Genomic DNA, 20,497 nt, shown 5'->3' with positions numbered 1-20,497 from the left:
AGTCTCTCCCTCCAATTCCCCCCCCCTCATTTTCCCTTCCTTCTCCTAATGTCCTAATGTCCTCCATGCTGTTCCTTATGTTCCACAATAAGTGAAACCATATAATAACTGACTTTCTCTGCTTGACTTATTTCACTTAGCATAATCTCCTCCAGTCCCATCCATGTTGATGTAAAAGTTGGGTATTCATCCTTTCTGATGGCTGAGTAATATTCCATTGTATATATGGACCACATCTTCTTTATCCATTCATCTGTTGAAGGGCATCTCGGCTCTTTCCACAGTTTGGCTATTGCGGACATTGCTGCTATGAACAGTTGCACAGCAACTTCTTTCAAGATACATCTCCAAAAGCTATTTATTTATTTAATTGACAGAGAGAGAGAGAGAGAGAGAGACAGCGTGAGGGGGAACACAAGTAGGGGGAGTGGGAGAGGAAGAAGCAGGCTTCCGGCTGAGCAGGGAGCCTGATGTGGGGCTCGATCCCAGGACCCCGGGATCATGACCTGAGCCGAAGGCAGTCGCTTAACCAACTGAGCCACCCAGGCACCCCACTGTGAGTTTTTTTTTTAATATGGCTTTTTATGATATTTAGGTATGTTCCCTCTGTACCTCCACGGTGGAGACTTTTTATCAAGAAAGGATGCTGTATTTTGTCAAATGCTTTTTCTGCATCTATTGAAAGGATTATATGGTTCTTATCCTTTCTTTTATTAATGTGGTGTATCACGTTGATTGTTTTGTGGATATTGAACCACCCCTGAAGCCCAGGAATAAATCCCACTTGATCATAGTGAATCATCTTTTTAATGTGCTGTTGGATCTTATTGTCTAGTATCTTGGTGAGAATTTTGGCATACATGTTAATCAGGGATATCAGTCAGTAATTTACCTTTTTAGTGGGGTCTTTTTCTGGTTTTAGAATCAGGGTAATGCTGGACTCATAGAATGAGTTTGGAAGTTTCCCTTTCATTTCCATTTTTGGAACAGCTTCAGAGGAATAGGTATTAATTCTTCTTTAAATATTTGGTGGAATTCCCCTGGAAAGCCATCTGGCCCTGGACTCTTGTTTGTTGGGAGATCTTTGATTACTGATTCAATTTCTTTGCTGGTTAAGGGTCTGTTCAAATTTTCTATTTTTTCCTGTCTCAGTTTTGGTAGTTTATATGTTTCTAGGAATCTATCCATTTCTTCCAGATCCCCCATTTTGTTGGCATATAATTGCTCATAATATTCTCTTATAATTGTATTTCTACGGTATTGTGATCTCTTTCATTTGTGGTTTTATCTATTGGTTCCTTTCTCTTTTCTTTTGACAAATCTGGCTAAGGGTTTATTAATTTTTTTAGTTCTTTCAAAGAACCAACTCCTAGTTTCATTAATCTGTCCTATTGTTTTTTTTTATTTCTATGTCATTTATTTCTGATCTGTTCTTAATTATTTCCCTTCTTCTGCTGGTTTTAGGCTTTATTTGCTGTTCTTTTTCCAGCTCCTTTAGGTCTCAAGTTAGATTGTGTAATTGAGACTTTCCTTGCTTCTTGAGGAAGGCCTGTATTGCTCTTTACTTCCCTCTTAGGACTACCTTTGCTGCATCCCAAAGGTTTTGGACTGTCATGTTTTCATTTTCATTTGCTTCCATGTAATTTTTAATTCTTCTTTAATTTCCTGGTTGACCCATTCATTCTTTAGTAAGATGCTCTTTAACTTCCATGTATTTTTGGTCCTTCCAAATTTTTCTTGTGGTTGACTTCAAGTTTCATAGCATTGTGGTCTGAAAATATGCACTGTATGATCTTAGTCTTTTTGTACTGGTTGAGACCTGATTTGTGATCCAGTATGTGATCTATTCTGGAGAACGTTCAATGTGCATTTGAGAACAATATGTATTCTCCTGCCTTAGGATGAAATGTTCTGAATATCTATGAAGTCCATCTGGTCCAGTGTGTCATTCAAAGCCCTTGTTTCCTTGTTGATCTTCTGCTTAGATGATCTGTCCATTGCTGTGAAGGGGGTGTTTAAGTCCCTTGCTATTATTGTATTATTATCAATGAGTTTCTTTAAGGTTGTTATTAATTGACTTATATATTTGGCTGCTCCCAACTTGGCATAAATATTTACAATTGTTAGATCTTCTTGTCGTCTAAACCTCTTTATTATGATATGGTGTCCTTCTTTGACTCTTACTACAGTCTGGTTTAAAATCTAGTTTGTCTGATATAAGTATGGCTACTCCAGCTTTCTTTTGATGTTCAGTGGCATGACAAATGGTTTTCCACACCCTCACTTTCAATCTGGAGATGTCTTTGGGTCAAAAATGAGTCTTTTGTGAGCAGTATATTGATGGTTCTTGTTTTTTTTTTTTATCCATTCTGATACCCTGTGTCTTTTGATTAGAGCATTTAGTCCATTTATATTCAGAGTAATTATTGATAGATATGAATTTTGTGCTATTATATTACCTGTAAAGTTACTGTTCCTATAGATTGTCTTTTTTCTTTTCTAGTCTTTGTTCCTTTTGGTCTTGCTTTCATGCTCAAAGGGACCCTTTTAGTATTTCTTGCAGAGCTGATTTAGTGTTCACAAATTCCTTTAGTTTTTGCTTGTCTTGGAAACTCTTTATCTCTCCTCTCTTCTAAAATATAGCCTTGCTGGATATAGTATTCATAGCTGCATATTTTTCCCATTCAGCACGTTGAATATATCATGCCACTTTCTTCTGGCCTGCCAGGTTTCTGTGGATAGGTCTGCTGCTAACCTTATATGTCTACCCTCATAGGTTAAGGACCTTTTGTCCCTAGCTGCTTTCAGAATCCTCTCTGTATCTTTGTATTTTGCAAGTTTCACTATGATATGTCTTGGTGTTGACCTGTTTTTTGATTTTGAGGGGAGTTCTCTCTGCCTCTTGGACTTGAATGAGTTTTCCTTCCCCATATTAGGGAAATTCTCAACCATAATTTGGTCAAAGAGAACTTCTGCCCCTTTCCCCTTGCTCTTCTACTTCTGGGACTCCTGTGATGTGGATATTATTGCACTTTGTGGAATCACTGAGTCCCTAAGTCTATATTTGTGATCTAAGAGTTTTCTTTCCTTCTTCTTTTCAGCTTCATTATTTTCTGTAACTTTATCTTCTCTGTCACCTATTCATTCCTCTAATTCTTCCATCTTGTTGTGATTACATCCAGTCGATTTTACATCTCAGTTACAGCATTCTTTATTTCAGCCTAACTAGTATTTAGGTCTTTTTTCTCTGTAGCCAGGGTTTCTCTGGTATCTTCTATGCTTTCTTCAAGCCCAGCTAGTATACTTATGACTGTTGTTTTAAAATCCTGTTCATATATATTGCTTGTATCTGTTTTGAGTAAATCCCTGGCTGTGATTTCTTCTTGATCTTTCTTTTGGAGAGAATTCCTCCATTTTGTCATTATGTCTAGGTTTCTGCCTTTTGTGTGCTATGAAAGCCTGTTATGTTTCCTGCTCCTGAAAGTAATACTATATTAAGAAGGGGTCCTACACTGTCCAGGACCTGGCACTTCAGGAAGTGTTTCTGGTATAAGCTGTGTGCACTCTACTGTTGTGTTTTGGCTGCTCTTTCCCACAGGTCTGCAGAGTGCTTGCTTGCAGTGGAGAGTGTTTGGACCTTTAACTAGGTGTGCTTTGATATGTTTGTTAAGATAAGCCTGATTAAAAAAAAAAAAAATGCCTGATCCGAGAAAAGGAAAAGGAACAAGAAAGCAAGCAAACCAAAAAGTATAAGCCAAATTCCAAAGAAAAAGAAAGACAGAAAAAAGAAAGAGGAAATAAAAGCATGATCCAAAAAAAAAAAAGGAGAAAAGGAAACAAGCCAAAAAATGAACAAAAATCTGTAAGCCTGATACAAGGGAAAAAATAAAAAAAATAAAAAAAGTAAAAAATAATAAAATAAAAATTAAAAAATGGAACAAAACAAAACCAAACCCAAAAACCTTGTCCTGTTTCCACTAGAACTGAAGCTGATGCTTTTGACCACTCTGTGATCAGTAGCCTTGATGCATGTGGAGGGCCAGTGTTGGTGTTCTGAAGGAGAGGCCATTGCACTGGCTCACAAACCTTTCCTAATAAAGATGCCCCAGGGGCATCAGGGTGGCTAAGTCAATTGAGCATCCAACTCATGATTTCGGGTCAGGTTATGATCTCAGGGTCATGGGATTGAGCCCCGAGTCAGGCTCTGCACTCAGCATGGAGTCTGCTGTCTTCTCTCCCTCTGTAACTCCCCCTACTCTCTTTCTCTCCCTATCTCTATCTATAAAATAAATAAATAACATCTTTAAAAAAATTAAAAGATGCCTCTGCCAGGCACAGGGGGATGGGGTTTGATGTAAGCTATTCCAGCCACCCCTGGAGGTGCTGTGTTTCTCTTTGAAGTCCTTAGGTGCTGGTTGGAGGGGGGTGGGGATAAGGGTGCTGTGAGGGGTGAGGTGAAAGATTGAGTCACCCTGACCTCTCTTCCTGGGGAGGGGAATCCTGGCCACCACTATTCAGGAGGCTCTCACAGAAAAGTGAACAATGTCTTTGTCTATGTCCCAGGTTTTTGTCAGATCTCAGCCCTCATTCTGTCTGCCTGGCTATCAGCATGCCCGATGCCACAGTTCTGTTTTATCTCTGGCCTGTGGCTGGGATTCAAAACAAAAATCTTAAAGTACCTGGCAGGATAGGTACCTGCTCCCTTCCCCTGGAGGAGAGCCTCACAGCACTGTGCCTGGCACCTTTCTGTCCCAGAAAAATAGTAGCATGCCTGTGTGAGTGCCTGGTGTCTATGTTGAAACACAGTGAAAAGTTGGGACCAGGTTATCTGGCCTCCTCATGCATCTCTGTCCCCTGCTGTTGAACAGCCACTCAGTAATGTCTGGTGGGTCTTTTGTCCTTGGAGAGGCAATATACCCTTTTCCAAATGTACTCCAAGAAGGGGAACATTCTCTCCCAATGCGATCCAGGGGATCCCCACACAACAGCACCTTGTGAGAATCCTACATGCTGCTCTCTCCCACTCTCTCCTTCTCTCCCTGACTTCTTTCTGCAGAAAGGCCTCCCACCCCTCAGTGGCACCATGGTTTTTCTCTCTCCCAAGGTACATCTCAGAACCTTGCATCTGTCACATTCTCTCCCTCCAATTGTACAGATTGTTTTCTTAATCCTCAGGTTGATTTCCTAGTTGTTCAAAATGATCTGATGTTGATCTACCTGTGTTCAAGGGACAAGGCAAGAAAAGGGTCCCCGTACTACTCTGCCATCTTAACTCCTCCCCCTCTAATCAGATTAGATTTACAAGTATTAATGACCCTCTTGTCAACAATAAAGGGGATACTGATAATCTTTATCATGAAGTAGCAAAACAATTACATCAATTATCACCTGTAGACACTTGCAGTTAAGTGTTCATAGATGCAAGGCTTTGGATGATCACAAAATTGTTGGCATAGAATAATTTAGTAAAAATAGGGGGTATAATGTGTTTGGTTGGTTGTATATAGGTGCACTGGAGATCTTTTGGAAAGAAATGGATGAGTTCGAGGCTTTAAATTCTTATCTCAAGTCCAAGTAAAGGACCAGAAAGCCTCTAGGATTGCCCTAAAAGAAACTTTTATCTATTGTAGCTGCAGGGTCATGGGGGTTAAAAAAAATCCTAATATATGAATTGCTGAGTTAGAAGGTAAATTGAATTTACAATCTCATACTGTCTCTTAATGTTATGGGATTGGATGGGAAGGGGTAACTTTGAAAATCAAGATGGGGAATATTGGTAGATTCCAATAAAACTAGGAACCTTGAATTCCTAAGTTTTCTCGATTATCCTTACTGGTGGAAGCCTCTTTTTTCCTCTATCTGAAGAGATTTGTGTGTGTTATCTGAAAACTGTAATGACCTCTCCTGAGTTGATTGCCATAGAGGGGACTGCTGATAATCCTCAGTGCCTGCCCCCACTTCTTCACATTATTCCTAGTCCTATAAGCAGGCTGAAGTCCCAGAAAGCTCCAGTGAGTCAGGGACAAAGTGGAATTCATGACAAGATAAAATACGCACCAAAAGAACTAAGATTTTACATATTTATATCAAAAGAAATCTGAACGTACATATTGGAAGTGGATGCTAAAGGTGTTGGACTAGAACGGAAGGAGTATAATGTTGAATTGGGCCACATTTAATATTATTATACTAAACAATGATTCTATATTCAGTATATTAGCTCAGATGGCTTGGAGTGACTATAACAGTTTGCTTTATTTGGTTGACTATAAACTTAGACCCAAAGCTAGAATACATAGAATGAAATTGATCTGCCAGAACCTCCTTAGTTTATACTGTTGGAAGTTATTCAAAGGCTGAGGGACATTGCAATGTTGCAATTGTTGATGCAATTTTCCCCTTCCTGTTATTTTTTGAATTTGTTTCCCTTGTTATTCAATAGTGTTCTTTTGACTTCGTGGCCAAAAAAAAATTTTTTTTTTAAGTAGGGTATGGAGATGGTAATTTACAGAGAGATGTGACCCCCCAGGTGACTCATTAACAACTTCTCCCTGTAGTTACTCTGGGAAAACCAACATGTTTCTAGGAGACAATTCCCAAAACAGACTGATTTCTGGCTGGCAATACCACGTCTCTGAGTTGAACTGGGTCACTACCCAAGCACAATTAGTGCTGTTAATTAACTGCTTTTATGATGGCCGTATTTTGTATAACTCTTTGCACAGGGGAGAATTATGCAGCAGACAAAAACTTTCTGAGTTGTTCTGACTCCCTGAAGGTATAGTTGCATTTGCCCTCAGGCGGAGGAGGACAATTTCTTCTGCTCATTGTGTTTCAGTATTAAAAATACATATACACTGATGTGAGTAGCCTCTATGAATTGTAATTGAATGTAGGTCTCTAGGCAAGGGTGGTTATAGGTTGGAGGTTTTGTGCTGCCACTGCCACCATGCTTTGACTTTGATTTTATTTTAATTGAAAAATAAAACATGATACAAAAATGGCATAAAACAAATTTATAGCTTAATCAAATTTTAAAAAGTAATCATTACCCAAGACAAGATATAAAACTGTCAGGTATCCCATCCCAGAAACCCTTCTCTGTGACTCATCCAAATTACAGCCCTCTTTCCCCTCAAAAGTAACAATGACTCGGTTATAGTAAAGACTTCCTTGCATTTTTTTTATAGCTTTGTCTTCCAGATATACATCCCAAGACACTATAGTTTGTGTTGCCCATTTTTAAAATTTGAAATGTCTTTCGAATCTCTTAAATATAGAGTTCCCTCCAATTTTTTTTCCTTATAATTTATTTGCTGAAAAACTTGGGCCTTTAAGACACTTGATTTCTCATACTCTGAATTTTGCTGATTGCAGGCACTCATTGCAGTTCAGCATTTCTGCTGACCTTCGTAACATCAAAATGGCAGTTGGAGCCAGAGATCTGACCAAACACATGTTTGGAAAACTAAGAGAAAACAGGATAAAAAACAAAAACAAAAAGACTCTTCAGTGTTTGCTGGTTGGTTGTCTGCTGGGACACTCCTAAACTCTTAGGCCACATAAAAATCTGCATTAACGGGGGCGCCTGGGTGGCTCAGTCAGTTAAGTGTCCACCTTCAGCTCAGGTCATGATCCTGGGGTCTTGGAATAGCCTTGCATTGGGCTCCCTGCTAAGTGGGGAGCCTTCTTCTCCCTCTGCCTCTCCCCCCAATTGTGCTCTCTCTCTCACTCAAATAAGTAAATAAAATCTCAAAAAAAACCCCTAAATGTTCACAGCAGCAATGTCCACAGTGGCCAAACTGTGAAAGGAGCCGAGATGTCCTTCAACAGACGAATGGATAAAGAAGATGTGGTTCATATATACAATGGAATATTACTCAGCCATCAGAAAGGATGAATACCCACCACTTGCATTGACATGGATGGAACTGGAGGGTATTTTGCTAAGTGAAATAAGTCAAGCAGTGAAAGACAATTATCATATGGTTTCACTCATATGTGGAACATAAGGAATAACACGGAGGATCATAGAGGAAGGGAAGGAAAACTGAAGGGGAAAAAATCAGAGAGTGAGACAAACCATGAGAGACTCTGGACTCCGGGAAACAAACTGAGGGTTTTAGATGGGAGGGGGTTGCCGAGTGATGGGCATTAAGGAGGGCACATGTTGTGATGAGCACTGGGTGTTATATGCATCTAATGAATCATTGAACACTACATCAGAAACTAATGAGGCACTATATGTTGGCTAACTGAACATTAAAAAAAACTAAAAAGTCTGCATTAATGTGCACTTTCTGCTTGCACCATCCTGGAAATCAGCCAGGGGTAAAAATATCAGGTCTTTTCAGGCATTTTGTGAGCATATGTCCTGTCCTGCGCATGCATATGGCTTTTTCAATTCCCCAGTATAAACGGATGGTTTTGAGTACCTTCATTTTCCAAAGGAAACCTCCTGTTATTTTTCCTCTCAGGTTTTTGGAGATATATAGTTTGCCTCAATTGTAATCTTTTGTCACAGATCTCATGGGTCATTTATTTCTCTTATGTTTTTAAAAAAATTTTTTTTTTAAATTGAAGTATAGTTGTCACAAAATTAGTTTCAGGTGTACAACTTAGTGATTTGATACATCTATGCATTAGGCTATGTTCACCACAAGTGTAGCTACTATTAGTCATGATGCAAAGCTATTACAGTATCATTGACTATATTCTCTGTGCCGTACCTTTTACCCCTGTGAATTAATCATTTTCAAACCTGAATCTTTTGTTCCCCTTTATCGATTTTGCCCATTTCCCTCTCCACAACCATCAGTTTGTTCTGTTTATTTGTAGTCTGTTTCTGCTTTTTGTTTATTTTGTTTTGTTTTGTTTTAGATTCTACATATAAATGATATCATATGGTATTTGCCTTTTTCTGACTTATTTCACTTAGCATAATACTCTAGGTTTATCCATGATGTCACACATGGCAAGATCTCATTCATTTATATGGCTGGGTAATATTTCATTATATATACATACCACATTTTCTTCATCCATTCATCTATGGATGGACACTTGGGTTGCTTCCATATCTTGGCTATTGTAAATAACACTGCGGTAAACATAGAGGTACATATATCTTTTCAAGTTAGTGTTTTTTCCCCCTTTGGGTAAATACCTAGTAGTGGAAACATTGGATCATGTGGTATTTCTATTTTTAATTTTTTGAGGAACCTCCGTACTGATTTCCACAGTGGCTGTACCAATATACATTCCCAACAATGTGTGCATGTGGGTTCCTTGTTTTCCACATTCTTGCCACATTTATTATTTCTTGTCTTTTTAATCCTAGCCATTCTGATAGGTGTGATTTTGGTTTTGATTTGCATTTCTCCGATGATGATGATGTTATGCATGTCTTCATGTGTTTGTTGGCCTTTTGTATGTCTTCTTTGGAAAAATATCCAGATATTCTGCCCATTTTTAAATCAGACTACTTGTTTGTTTATTTGTTTTTTTTTTAGTGTTGCAGCTTTATATATTTTGGATATTAACTATCTGATAAATCATTTGGAAATATATTCTCCTGTTTAGTATGTTGCCTTTTGTTTTGTTGATGGTTTCCTTCACTGTGCAAAAGCTTTTTATTGTAGTGTAGTCCCCATAGTTTGTTTTTGCTTTTGTTTCCCTTGCCTGAGGAGACATATCTAGAAAAATGTTGCTATGGCCAATGTGAAATAAATTACTGCCTGTATTTTCTTTGAGGAGTTTTAATGGGTCTTACACTTAGGTTTTTAATCCATTTTGAAATTATTTGTGTATGGTGTAAGAAACTGGTCCAGTTTCATTCTTTTGCATGTAGCTGTCCAATTTTCTCAGACTGTCTTTTCACCATTATATATTCTTGCTTCCTTTGTCATAGATTGACTACATAAGTATGGGTTTATTTCTGGGCTCTCTATTCTGTTGCACTGATCTATGGTCTGATTTTGTGCCAGTACCACACTGTTTTAATTACTACAGTTTTGTTGTATATCTTGAGTTGTAGAATGGTGATACTTCTAGCTTTTTGTGTGTGTGTGTTTATTTATTTATTTGAGAGAGAGAGAGAGAGGGAGCGCAAGCATGAGCAGGGGAAAGGGCAGAGGGAGAGGGAGAAGCAGGCTCCCCGTTGAACAGGGAGCTGACTTGGGGCTCAATCCCAGGACCCTGAGATCAGATCCCAGGACCTGAGCCAAAGGCAGATGCTTAACTGATTGAGCCACCCAGGTGCCCCTCCAGCTTTGTTTTTCTTTCTCAAGATTGCTTTGGCTCTGTTCAGGGTCTTTTGTGGTTCCATACAAATTTTAACATAATTTGTTCCAATTCTGTGAAAAATGTTGTTGGCATTTTGATAGGGATTGCACTGAATCTGTAAATTACTTTGTGTAGTATGGAAATTTTAACAGTATTAATTCTTCCAATCTCTGAGCATGGAATATTTTTCGATTTGTTCGTGTAGTCTTCTATTTCTTTTATCAGTGTTTTATAGTTTTTATTGTACAGGTCTTTGGTTAAGTTTATTTCTAGGCATTCTTTTTGGTAAGATCATAAATAAAATTGTTAATTTCTCCTTCTGTTACTTTGTTATTAGTGTGTAGAAATACAACAGACTTCTGTATATTAATTTTGTATCCTGCAACTTTACTGAATTCATTTATCAGTTCTAGAACTTTTTTTTGGTGGAGTATATGGTGGGTTTTTTATGTATGATATCATGTCATCTGCAAATACTGACAGTTTAACTTCTTCCTTAGCAATATGGATGCCTTTTATTTCTTTTTCTTGACTGATTGTGGGGGGTAGGACTTATAGTACTATGTTGAATGAAAGTGGTGAGAATGGATATCATTGTCTTTTTGCTGATCTTGGAGGGAAGCTTTCAGTTTTTCACCATTGACTATGATGTTAGCTGTGGATTTTTCATATGGGGCCTTTATTATGTTGAAGTATGTTTTTTTCTAAACCCATATCATTGAGAGTTTTTATTATGAACAAGTGTTGTATTTTGTCAGATGCTTTTTCTCCAACTGTTGAGATGATCGTGTGATTTTTAGCCTTTCTTTTGTTAATATGGTGCATCTTGTTTATTAATTTGTGAATATTGAACCATCCTTGCATGCCTGGAATAAATCCCACTTGATCAGGGTGAATGATCCTTTTGATACATTGTGTGCAGTTTCCTAATATTTTTAAAAATTTTTTTATTTAGATTGAATTTAGTTGACATATACTGTATTATTAGTTTCAGAGGTAGAATTTAGTGATTCATCAGTTGCATATAACACCCAATGCTCATTACATCAAATGCCCTCTTTAATGCCCATCACCCAATTACCCCATCTCCCCCCCACTCCCTTTTGTGGATCTTTGCATCTATGTTTATCAGGGATATTGGCCTGTAGTTTTCTTTTTTTGTAATACCTTTGGTTTTGGTATCATTTGCTGTCCTTGTAGAATGTATTTGGAAGCTTTCCTTCATCTTCTATCTTGGGATAGATTGAAGAGAATAGGTATTAACCCTTCTTTAAATGTTTGGTAGAATTCACCTGTGAATCCATCTAGTTGTGGGCTTTTGTTGGGAGTTTTTTGACTATTGATTCAATTTCATTACTAGTAATTGGTTTGTGCAGATTTTCTGTTTCTTCCTCATTCAGCTCGCTCGCTCACTTGCTTTCTTTCTCTCTCTCTCTCTCTCTTTCTTTCTTCTTGTCATTCAGCTTTTGATGATTGTATGTTCCTAGGAACTTGTCCATTTTTTCTAGGTTGTCCAATTTGTTGGCATATAACTTTTTGTAGTATTCTCTTGTAATTCTTTGTATATCTGTGATACTGGTTGCTACTTCTTTTTTTTTTATTTCTGATTTTATTTATTTGAGTCCTTTCTCTTTTTCTTGATGAGTCTGACTAAAGGATTTTCAATTTTGTTTGTCTTTTCAAAGAAGCAGTTCTTGGTTTCATTGATCTTTTCTATTTTTTAAGTCTGTATGTCATTTATTTCTGCTCTGATTTTTATCATTTTCTTTCTATTCACCTGGGATTTGTTCTTTGTCTAGTTCCTTTAGGTGTAAGGTTAGATGGTTTTTTGGAGCTTCTTATTTCTTGAAGTAGGCCTGTATTGCTATAAATTTCCCTCTTAGAACTGCTTTCTCTACATCCCAAAGATTTTGGACTGTTGTGTTTTCATTTTCATTTGTCTCCACATATTTTTATATTTCTTTTTAAGTTCCCTCATTGACCCATTTGTTGTTTAGCATGTTGCTTAGCCTCCATGTGTTTGTGTTTGTGTTTTTTTTCTTGTGATTCCTTTCTAATTTCATATCACTGTGGTTGGAAAAGATGCATGATATAATTTAAATCTTTTTTAATTCACTGAGATTTGTTTTGTGGTCTAATATATGATCTATCTTGAAGAGTGTTTCATGTGCACTCGGAATAAAAGAATATTAAGTTTTTTTTTTTTAAAGATTTTATTTATTTATTTGACAGAGAGAGAGATAGTGAGAGCAGGAACACAAGCAGGGGGAGTAGGAGAGGGGGAAGCAGGCTTCCTGCCAAGCAGGGAGCCCGATGTGGGACTTGATCCCAGGACCCTGGGATCATGACCTGAGCCGAAGGCAGACGCTTAACGACTGAGCCACCCAGGTGCCCTAAGTTGTTTTTGGATAGAATGCTTTTTTAGAAGATTTTATTTATTTATTATTTGAGAGAGAGAGAGAGAGAGCATGTGTGTGAGTGGGGGGAGTGCCAGAGGGAGAGGGAGAGGGACAGTGAGAGAATCTCAAGCAGACTCTGCACTGAGCACAGAGCCCAACTCGGGGCTTGATGTCACAACCCTGAGATCATGACCTGAGCCAAAATCAAGTTGGGTGCTTAATTGACTGAGCTACCCAAACGCCCCTTGGATTGAATGTTTTATATATACCTGTTAAGTATATTTGTCCTAATGTGTCATTCCAAGACACAGTTTCATTATTGATTTTCTGCCTGGGCGATCTATCCATTGATGTAAGTAAGATGTTAATGTCTCCTACTATAATTGTATTACTGTCAATTTTTCTTTTATGTCTGTTAATATTTGCTTTATGGATTTAGGTACTCCAGTGTGAGAGCATAGATATTCACAATTTTTTTTATTTGAGTATAATTGACACACAATGTTACATTAGTTTCAAGTGTACACCATAGTGATTCATTCCCTGTGTGTTATGCTATGCTCACCACAAGTGTAGCTACATCTATCACCATACAATGCTATAACAATATCATTGACTATATCCTCTCTGCTGTGCACTATATTCCCGTGACAATTCATTTTATAACTGTAAGCCTGTGTCTCCCACTCCCCTTTACCTATTTTGCCTATCCTCTCTTCGCCTCTTCACTTCCCAATGGCAACTCTCTGTGTATTCTCTGTATTTATAGGTCTGATTTCGGGAGCATAGATACTTACAGTTATTATATTTGCTTGTGGGTTGGTCGCTTTATTGTTATGTAACATTCTTCTTTGTCTCTGGTTACAGTCCTTGTTTTAAATTCTGTTTTGTCTGATATAATTATTGCTATCTGGCTTTTTCCTCCTTGAATTTGCAAGGAATATTTTTTTCCATTCACTCACTTTTAGTATGTGTCTGTATCTGATGCAAGTCTTTTGTAGGCAGTATATAGCTGGGTCTTATTTTTCTCAATCCATTCTGCCTATGTCTTCTGCTTAGAGCATTAAACAATTTACATTTAAAATTTCTAAAGTTATTATTGAGAGTTATGTACTCTTATCATTTTAATTGTTTTCTGGTTGTTTTTGTAGTTCTCTGTTCCTTTCTTTTTTTAATTTAAATTCAATTAGGTACCATATAGTACATCATTAGTTTTTGATGTACTGTTCAATGATTCATTAGTTGCATATAACACCCAGTGCTCATCATATCATGTGCCCTCCTTAATGCCCATCACCCAGTTACCCCATCCCCTCACCCACCTCCCTTTCCACAACTCTCAGTTTGTTTCCCAAAATCAAGAGTCTCTCATGGTTTGTCTCCCTCTCTGATTTCTTCCCATTCAGTTTTCCCTCCCTTCCCCTAAGGTCCTCTGTGCTATTCCTTATATTCCACATATGAGTGAAACCATATGATAATTGTCTTTCACTGCTTGACTTATTGCACTTAGCATAATACCCTCCAGGTCCATCCATGTTGCTGTAAATAGTAGATATTCATCCTTTCTAATGGCTGAGTAATATTCCATTGTATATATAAACCACATCTTTTTTTTTTAAGATTTTATTTATTTAACAGAGAGAGAGAAAGCGAGAGGAGGAACACAAGCAGGGGGAGTGGGAGAGGGAGAAGCAGGCTCCTCGCTGAGCAGGGAGCCTGATGCGGGACTCAATCCCAGGACTCTGGGATCATGACCTGAGCCAAAGGCGGACGCTTAACGACTGAGCCACCCAGGAGCCCCTAAACCACATCTTCTTTATCCATTCGTCTGTTGAAGGGCATCTTGGCTCCTTCCACAATTTGGCTGTTGTGGACATTGCTGCTATGAACATTGGGGTGCAGGTGCCCATTCTTTTCACTACATCTGTATCTTTGGGGTAAATACACAATAGTGCAATTGCCAGGTCGTAGGGTAGCTCTATTTTTAACTTCTTGAGGAACCTCCATACAGTTTTGCAGAATGGCTGTACCAGCTTACATTCCCACCAATAGTGCAAGAAGGTTCCCCTTTCTCCACATCCTTGCCAACATTTGTTGTTCCCTGTCTTGTTAATTTTAGCCATTCTAACTGGTGTAAGGTGGTATCTCATTGTGGTTTTGATTTGTATTTTCCTGATGGCAAATGATGTGGAGTATTTTCTCATGTGTCTATTGGCCATTTGTATGTCTTCTTTGGAGAAGTGTTCATGTCTTCTGCCCATTTCTTGACTGGATTATTTGTTTTTTGGGTGTTAAGTTTGAGAAGTTCTTTATAGATCTTGAATACCAGCCCCTTATCTGTAATGTAATTTGCAAATATCTTCTCCCATTCTGTAGGTCACCTTTTAGTTTGTTGACTGTTTCCTTTGCCATGCAGAAGCTTTTTATTTTGCTCAAGTCCCAATAGTTCATTTTTGCTTTTGTTTCCCTTGCTTTTAGAGACATGTCTTGGAAGAAGTTGCTGCCTGTGTTTTCCTCTAAGATTTTAATGGATTCCTGTCTCACATTTAGGTCTTTCATCCATCGTGAGTTTATTTTTGTGTATGGTGTAAGAGAGTGGTCCAGTTTCATTCTTGTGCATGTGGCTGTCCAATTTTCCCAACACCATTTGTTGAAGAGATTGTCTTTTTTCCATTGGATTTTCTTTCCTGCTTTGTCAAAAATTAGTTGACCATAGAGTTGAGGGTCTATTTCTGGGCTCTCTATTCTGTTCCATTGATCTATGTGTCTGTTTTTGTTCCAGTACCATACTTCCTTGATGATCACAGATTTGTAATATAGCTTGAAGTCAGACATTTTGATGCCCCCTGTTTTGGTTTTCTTTTTCAACATTCCCCTGGCGATTCGAGGTCTTTTCTGGTTCCATTCAAATTTTAGGATTGTTTGTTCCAGCTCTGTGAAAAATGTCGATGGTATTTTAATAGGGATTGCACTCAATATGTAGATTGCTCTGGGCAGCATAGACATTTTAACAATCCAATCCATGAGCATGGGATGTTTTTCCATTTTTTTGTGTCTTCCTCAGTTTCTTTCATAAATGTTCTGTTTCTAGAGTACAGATCCTTTACCTCTTTGTTAGGTTTATTCCTAGGTATCTTTTGGTTTTTGTTGCTATTGTAAATGGAATTGATTCCTTAATTTCTCTTTCTTCAGTTAAATTGTTAGTGTATAGAAATGCAACTGATTTCTGTGCATTGATTTTGTACCCTGCCACATTCCTGAATTGCTGTATGAGTTCTAGCAGTTTTGGGGTGGAGTCTGTTGGGTTTTCCACATAAAGTATCATATCATCTGCAAAGAGTGAGATGAGAGTTTGACTTCTTTGCCAATTTGAATGCTTTTTATTTCTTTTTGTTGTCTGATTGCTGAGGCTAGGACTTCTAGTACTATGTTGAACAACAGTGGTGAGAGTGGGCATCCCTGTCACGTTCCTGACCTCAAGGGAAAGCTCTCAGTTTTTCCGCACTGAGAGTGATATTTGCTGTGGGCTTTTCATAGATGGCTTTTATGATATTGAGGTATGTACCCTCTATCCCTACACTATGGAGAGTTTTAATCAAGGTAGGATGCTGTATTTTGTCAAATTCTTTTTCTGCAACAATTGAGAGGATCATATGGTTCTTGTCTTTTTTTTTTTTTTTTATTAATGTGATCTATCACATTGATTGATTTGCAAATTTTGAACCAAACTTGCAGCCCAGGAATAAATCCCACGTGGTTGTGGTGAATAATCCTTTTAATGTACTTTTGGATCCTATTGGCTAGTATTTTGGTGAGCATTTTGGCATCCATGTTCATCAGGGATATTGTTCTGTAATTCTCCTTTTTGATGGGATCTTTGTATCTTTGTCTGGTTTTGGGATCAAGGTAATGCTGGCCTCATAGAAGGAGTTTGGAAGTTTTCCATTTCGATTTTTTGAAACAGCGTCAGTAGAATAGGTAGTATTTCTTCTTTAAATGTTTGGTAGAGTTCCCCTGGGAAGCCTTCTGGCCCTGGGCTCTTGTTTGTTGGGAGATTTTTGATTACTGCTTCATTTTCTTTGCTGGTTATGGGTCTGTTCAGGCTTTCTATTTCTTCCTAGTTCAGTTTTCTTAGTTTATACGTCTTTAGGAATGCATCCATTTCTTCCAGATTGCCTAATTTGTTGGCATATAGTTGCTCATAATATGTTCTTAAAATTGTTTGTATTTTCTTGGTGTTGGTCGTGATCTCTCTCCTTTCATTCATGATTTTATTAATTTGTGTACTTTCTCTTTTCTTTTTGGTAAGTCTGGCCAGGGGTTTATCAATCTTATTCTTACAAAGAACCAGCTCCTAGTTTTGTTGATCTGTTCTACTATTCTTTTGGTTTCTATTTCATTGATTTCTGCTCTGATCTTTATTATTTCTCTTCTCCTGCTTGGTTTAGGCTTTATTTGCTTTTCTTTCTCCAGCTCCTTTTGGTGTAGGGTTAGGTTGTGTATTTGAGACCTTTTGTGTTTCTTGAGAAAGGCTTGTAGTGCTATATACTTCCCTCTTAGGACTCCCTTTGCTGCATCCCAAAGATTTTGAACAGTTTTCTTTTCATTTCCATTTGTTTTCATGAATTTCTTTTTTTCTTTTTTTAAAGGTTTTATTTATTTGACAGAGAGAAAGACAGCCAGAGAGGGAACACAAGCAGGGGGAGTGGGAGAGGGAGAAGCAGGCTTCCCGCAGAGCAAGGAGCCCAATGCGGGGCTTGATCCCAGGACGCTGGGATCATGACCTGAGCTGAAGGCAGACGCTTAATGACTGAGCTACCCAGGCGCCCCTGTTTTCATGAATTTCTAAAAAATTCTTCTTTAATTTCCTGGTTCACCCATTCATTCTTTAGTATGAAACTCTTTATCCAGCATGTATTTGAGTTATTTCCAAATTTCCTCTTGTGAATGAATTCCAGTTTCAAAGCATTGTGGTCTGAAAATATGCAGGGAATGATCCCAATCTTTTGGTACCAGTTGAGACCTGATTTGTGACCCAGGATGTGATCTGTTCTGGAGAATGTTCCATGGGTACTAGAGAAGAATGTGTATTCTGTTGCTTTGGGATGGAATGTTCTGAATATATCTGTGAAGTCCATCTGGGCCAGTGTATCATTCAAAGCCCTTATTTCCTTGTTGATCTTTTGCTTAGACGATCTGTCCATTTCAGTGAGGGGGTTGTTAAAGTCCTCCACTATTATTGTATTGTTGTCGATGTGTTTCTTTGCTTTTGTTGTTAATTGGCTTATATAATTGGCTGCTTCCATGTTAAGGGGCATAAATATTTACAATTGTTAGATCTTCTTGGATAGACCCTTTAAGTATGATATAGTGTCTTCCCTCATTTCTTATTACAATCTTTGGTTTAAAATCTAATTTGTCTGGGATGCCTGGGTGGCTCATTTGGTTGGGTGACTGCCTTTGGCTCAGGTCATGATCCTGGAGTCCCAGGATTGAGTCCCGCATCAGGCTCCCTGCTCAGCAGGGAGTGTGCTTCTCCCTCTGACCCTCTCATGCTCTGTCTCTCTCTCTCTCTCAAATAAATAAATAAATAAATAAAATATTAAAAAAAAAATCTAATTTGTCTGATATAAGGATTGCCACCCCAGTTTTCTTTTGACATCCATTAGCATGATAAATGGTTTTCCACCCCGGACTGTAAATCTAGCAGTGTCTTTGGGTCTAAAATGCATCTCTTGCAGACAGCATATCGATGGGTCTTGTTTTTTTATCCAATCTGATACCCTGTGCCTTTTGATTGGGGCATTTAGCCCATTTACATTCAGGGTAACTATTGAAAGATATGAATTTAGTGCCATTGCATTGCCTGTATGGTGACTGCTACTGTGTATTGTCTCTTTTCCTTTCTGGTCTATGTTACTTTTGGTCTCTCCCCTTGCTTAGAGGACCCTTTTCAGTATTTCTTGTAGGGCTGGTTTGGTGATCACAAACTCTTTTAGTTTCTGTTTTTCCTCGAAGGTTTTTATCACTCCTAGATGGATAAAGAACTCTTGGCTACATATTTTTCTCATTTAGTACCCTGAATATATCATGCCAGTCCTTTCTGTCCTGCCAGGTCTCTGTGGATAGGTCTGCTGCCGATTTAATGTTTCTACCCTTGTAGGTTACAGACAGACCTCTTGTCCCGAGCTGCTTTCAGGATTTTCTCTTTCTCTCTGAGATTTGTAAGTTTTACTATTAGATGTCAGGGTATTGACCTATTTTTATTGATTTTGAGGGGGGTTCTCTGTGCCTCCTGGATTTTGATGCCTGTTTCCTTCCCCAAATTTGGAAGTTAACTGCTATAATTTGCTCCAATATATTTCCGCCCCTCTCTCTCTTTCTTCTTCTTCTGGGATCCCAGTTATTCTAATATTGTTTTGCTTTATGGTATCACTTATCTCTCGAATTCTCCCCTTGTGATCCAGTTGTTTTTTATCTTTTTCTGAGCTTTTTTATTCTCCATTGTTTGGTTTTCTATATTACTAATTCTCCCTTCTGCCTCATTTATCCTAACAGTTAGAGCCACAGTTTTTGATTGCATGTCATTAATAGCCTTTTTGATTTCGACTTGGTTAGATTTTAGTTCTTTTATTTCTCCAGAAAGGGATTCTGTAGTGTCTTCTATGCTTTTTTTTTTCTTCAAGCCCAGCTAGTATCTTTATAATCGCTATTCTGAACTCTAGTTCTGACATCTTACTACTGTCCATATTGATTAGGTCCCTAGCAGTCAGTACAGCCTCTTGTTCTCTCTTTTGAGGTGAGTTCTTTCGTCTGTCATTCTGTCCAGAGAAGAATAGATGATCAAGAGAACAAAATACTAAAAGGGCAACAACAACCCCAGAGAAATATACACTAAACAAATCAGAAGAGATCTGAAACCGGGATTGTGGGGGAAAAGAATATGATCAGGCGGGTGAATAGAACAGAGCCATACACTAGATTTTGGGTGTATTTTGGTCTGTTAGAAGAAACTGCCTCCCAAAATTTTAAATAAAGAAAAACTTATATATATATACAAAAATAAGGTTAAATACGATGAAGGGATAGAATATAACTGCAAAAATGAAAATTAAAAAAGATTTTAAAAAAGGAATTGATAAGAAGTTGATTGAAAAAGGAAAGAAGAAAAATTAAAAAATATAAAGAAAATTTAAAAAGTTAAAGTTGAAAGAGTAAGCAATTATGAGAAAAAAAGCCATGAATTCTATGTGTTGTAATCCCCTTGTGCTGGAGTTTTGCAGTTTTCATTGATTGGTAAACTTGGTCTTGGCTGGATATTCTTGCTGATCTTCTGGGGGAGGGAGCTGTTGCATTGATTCTCAAATGTTTTTGCCCAAGGTGGAGTTGCACCACCATTGCCAGGAGCCAGGCTAAGTAATCTGCTCTGATTTACTCTCTGTAGCTTTTGTTCCCTGCTGGCTTTCTGTGCAGCTTTAGAGGATGAGAATGAAAATGGCAGCCTCACAATCTATGACCCTGGAGCTGAGAGCTTGGGGCCCCACTCCTCAGTGAGCCCTCAGAGAAAAGCAGTCAATCACTCCTATCTGCCTGGTCTCTGTCCGCACTCCGTGCTCACCTGGTCTGTGACCGAGCATTTCTATCTCAGGCACATGACCCCATTTCATGTCTCCAAACCCTTCAGGCCCTGCGGCGTGCTCCCATGCTGCTTGTCCCGGGGTAGGATGGGGGGATCTTCCTGGTTCTGCCTCTTGTTGGGTCCCTGCTTGAAGAGCAGTGGACCGAGTCTTCTGCGGATTATAGTTTATGGCAAC

Source organism: Phoca vitulina, unplaced genomic scaffold (assembly GCF_004348235.1).
Source record: "Phoca vitulina isolate PV1807 unplaced genomic scaffold, GSC_HSeal_1.0 scaffold20, whole genome shotgun sequence".
Taxonomy (NCBI): Eukaryota; Metazoa; Chordata; class Mammalia; order Carnivora; family Phocidae; genus Phoca; species Phoca vitulina.
The sequence above is the reverse complement of the archived record's forward strand: the minus strand, read 5'-3'. Positions refer to the sequence as shown.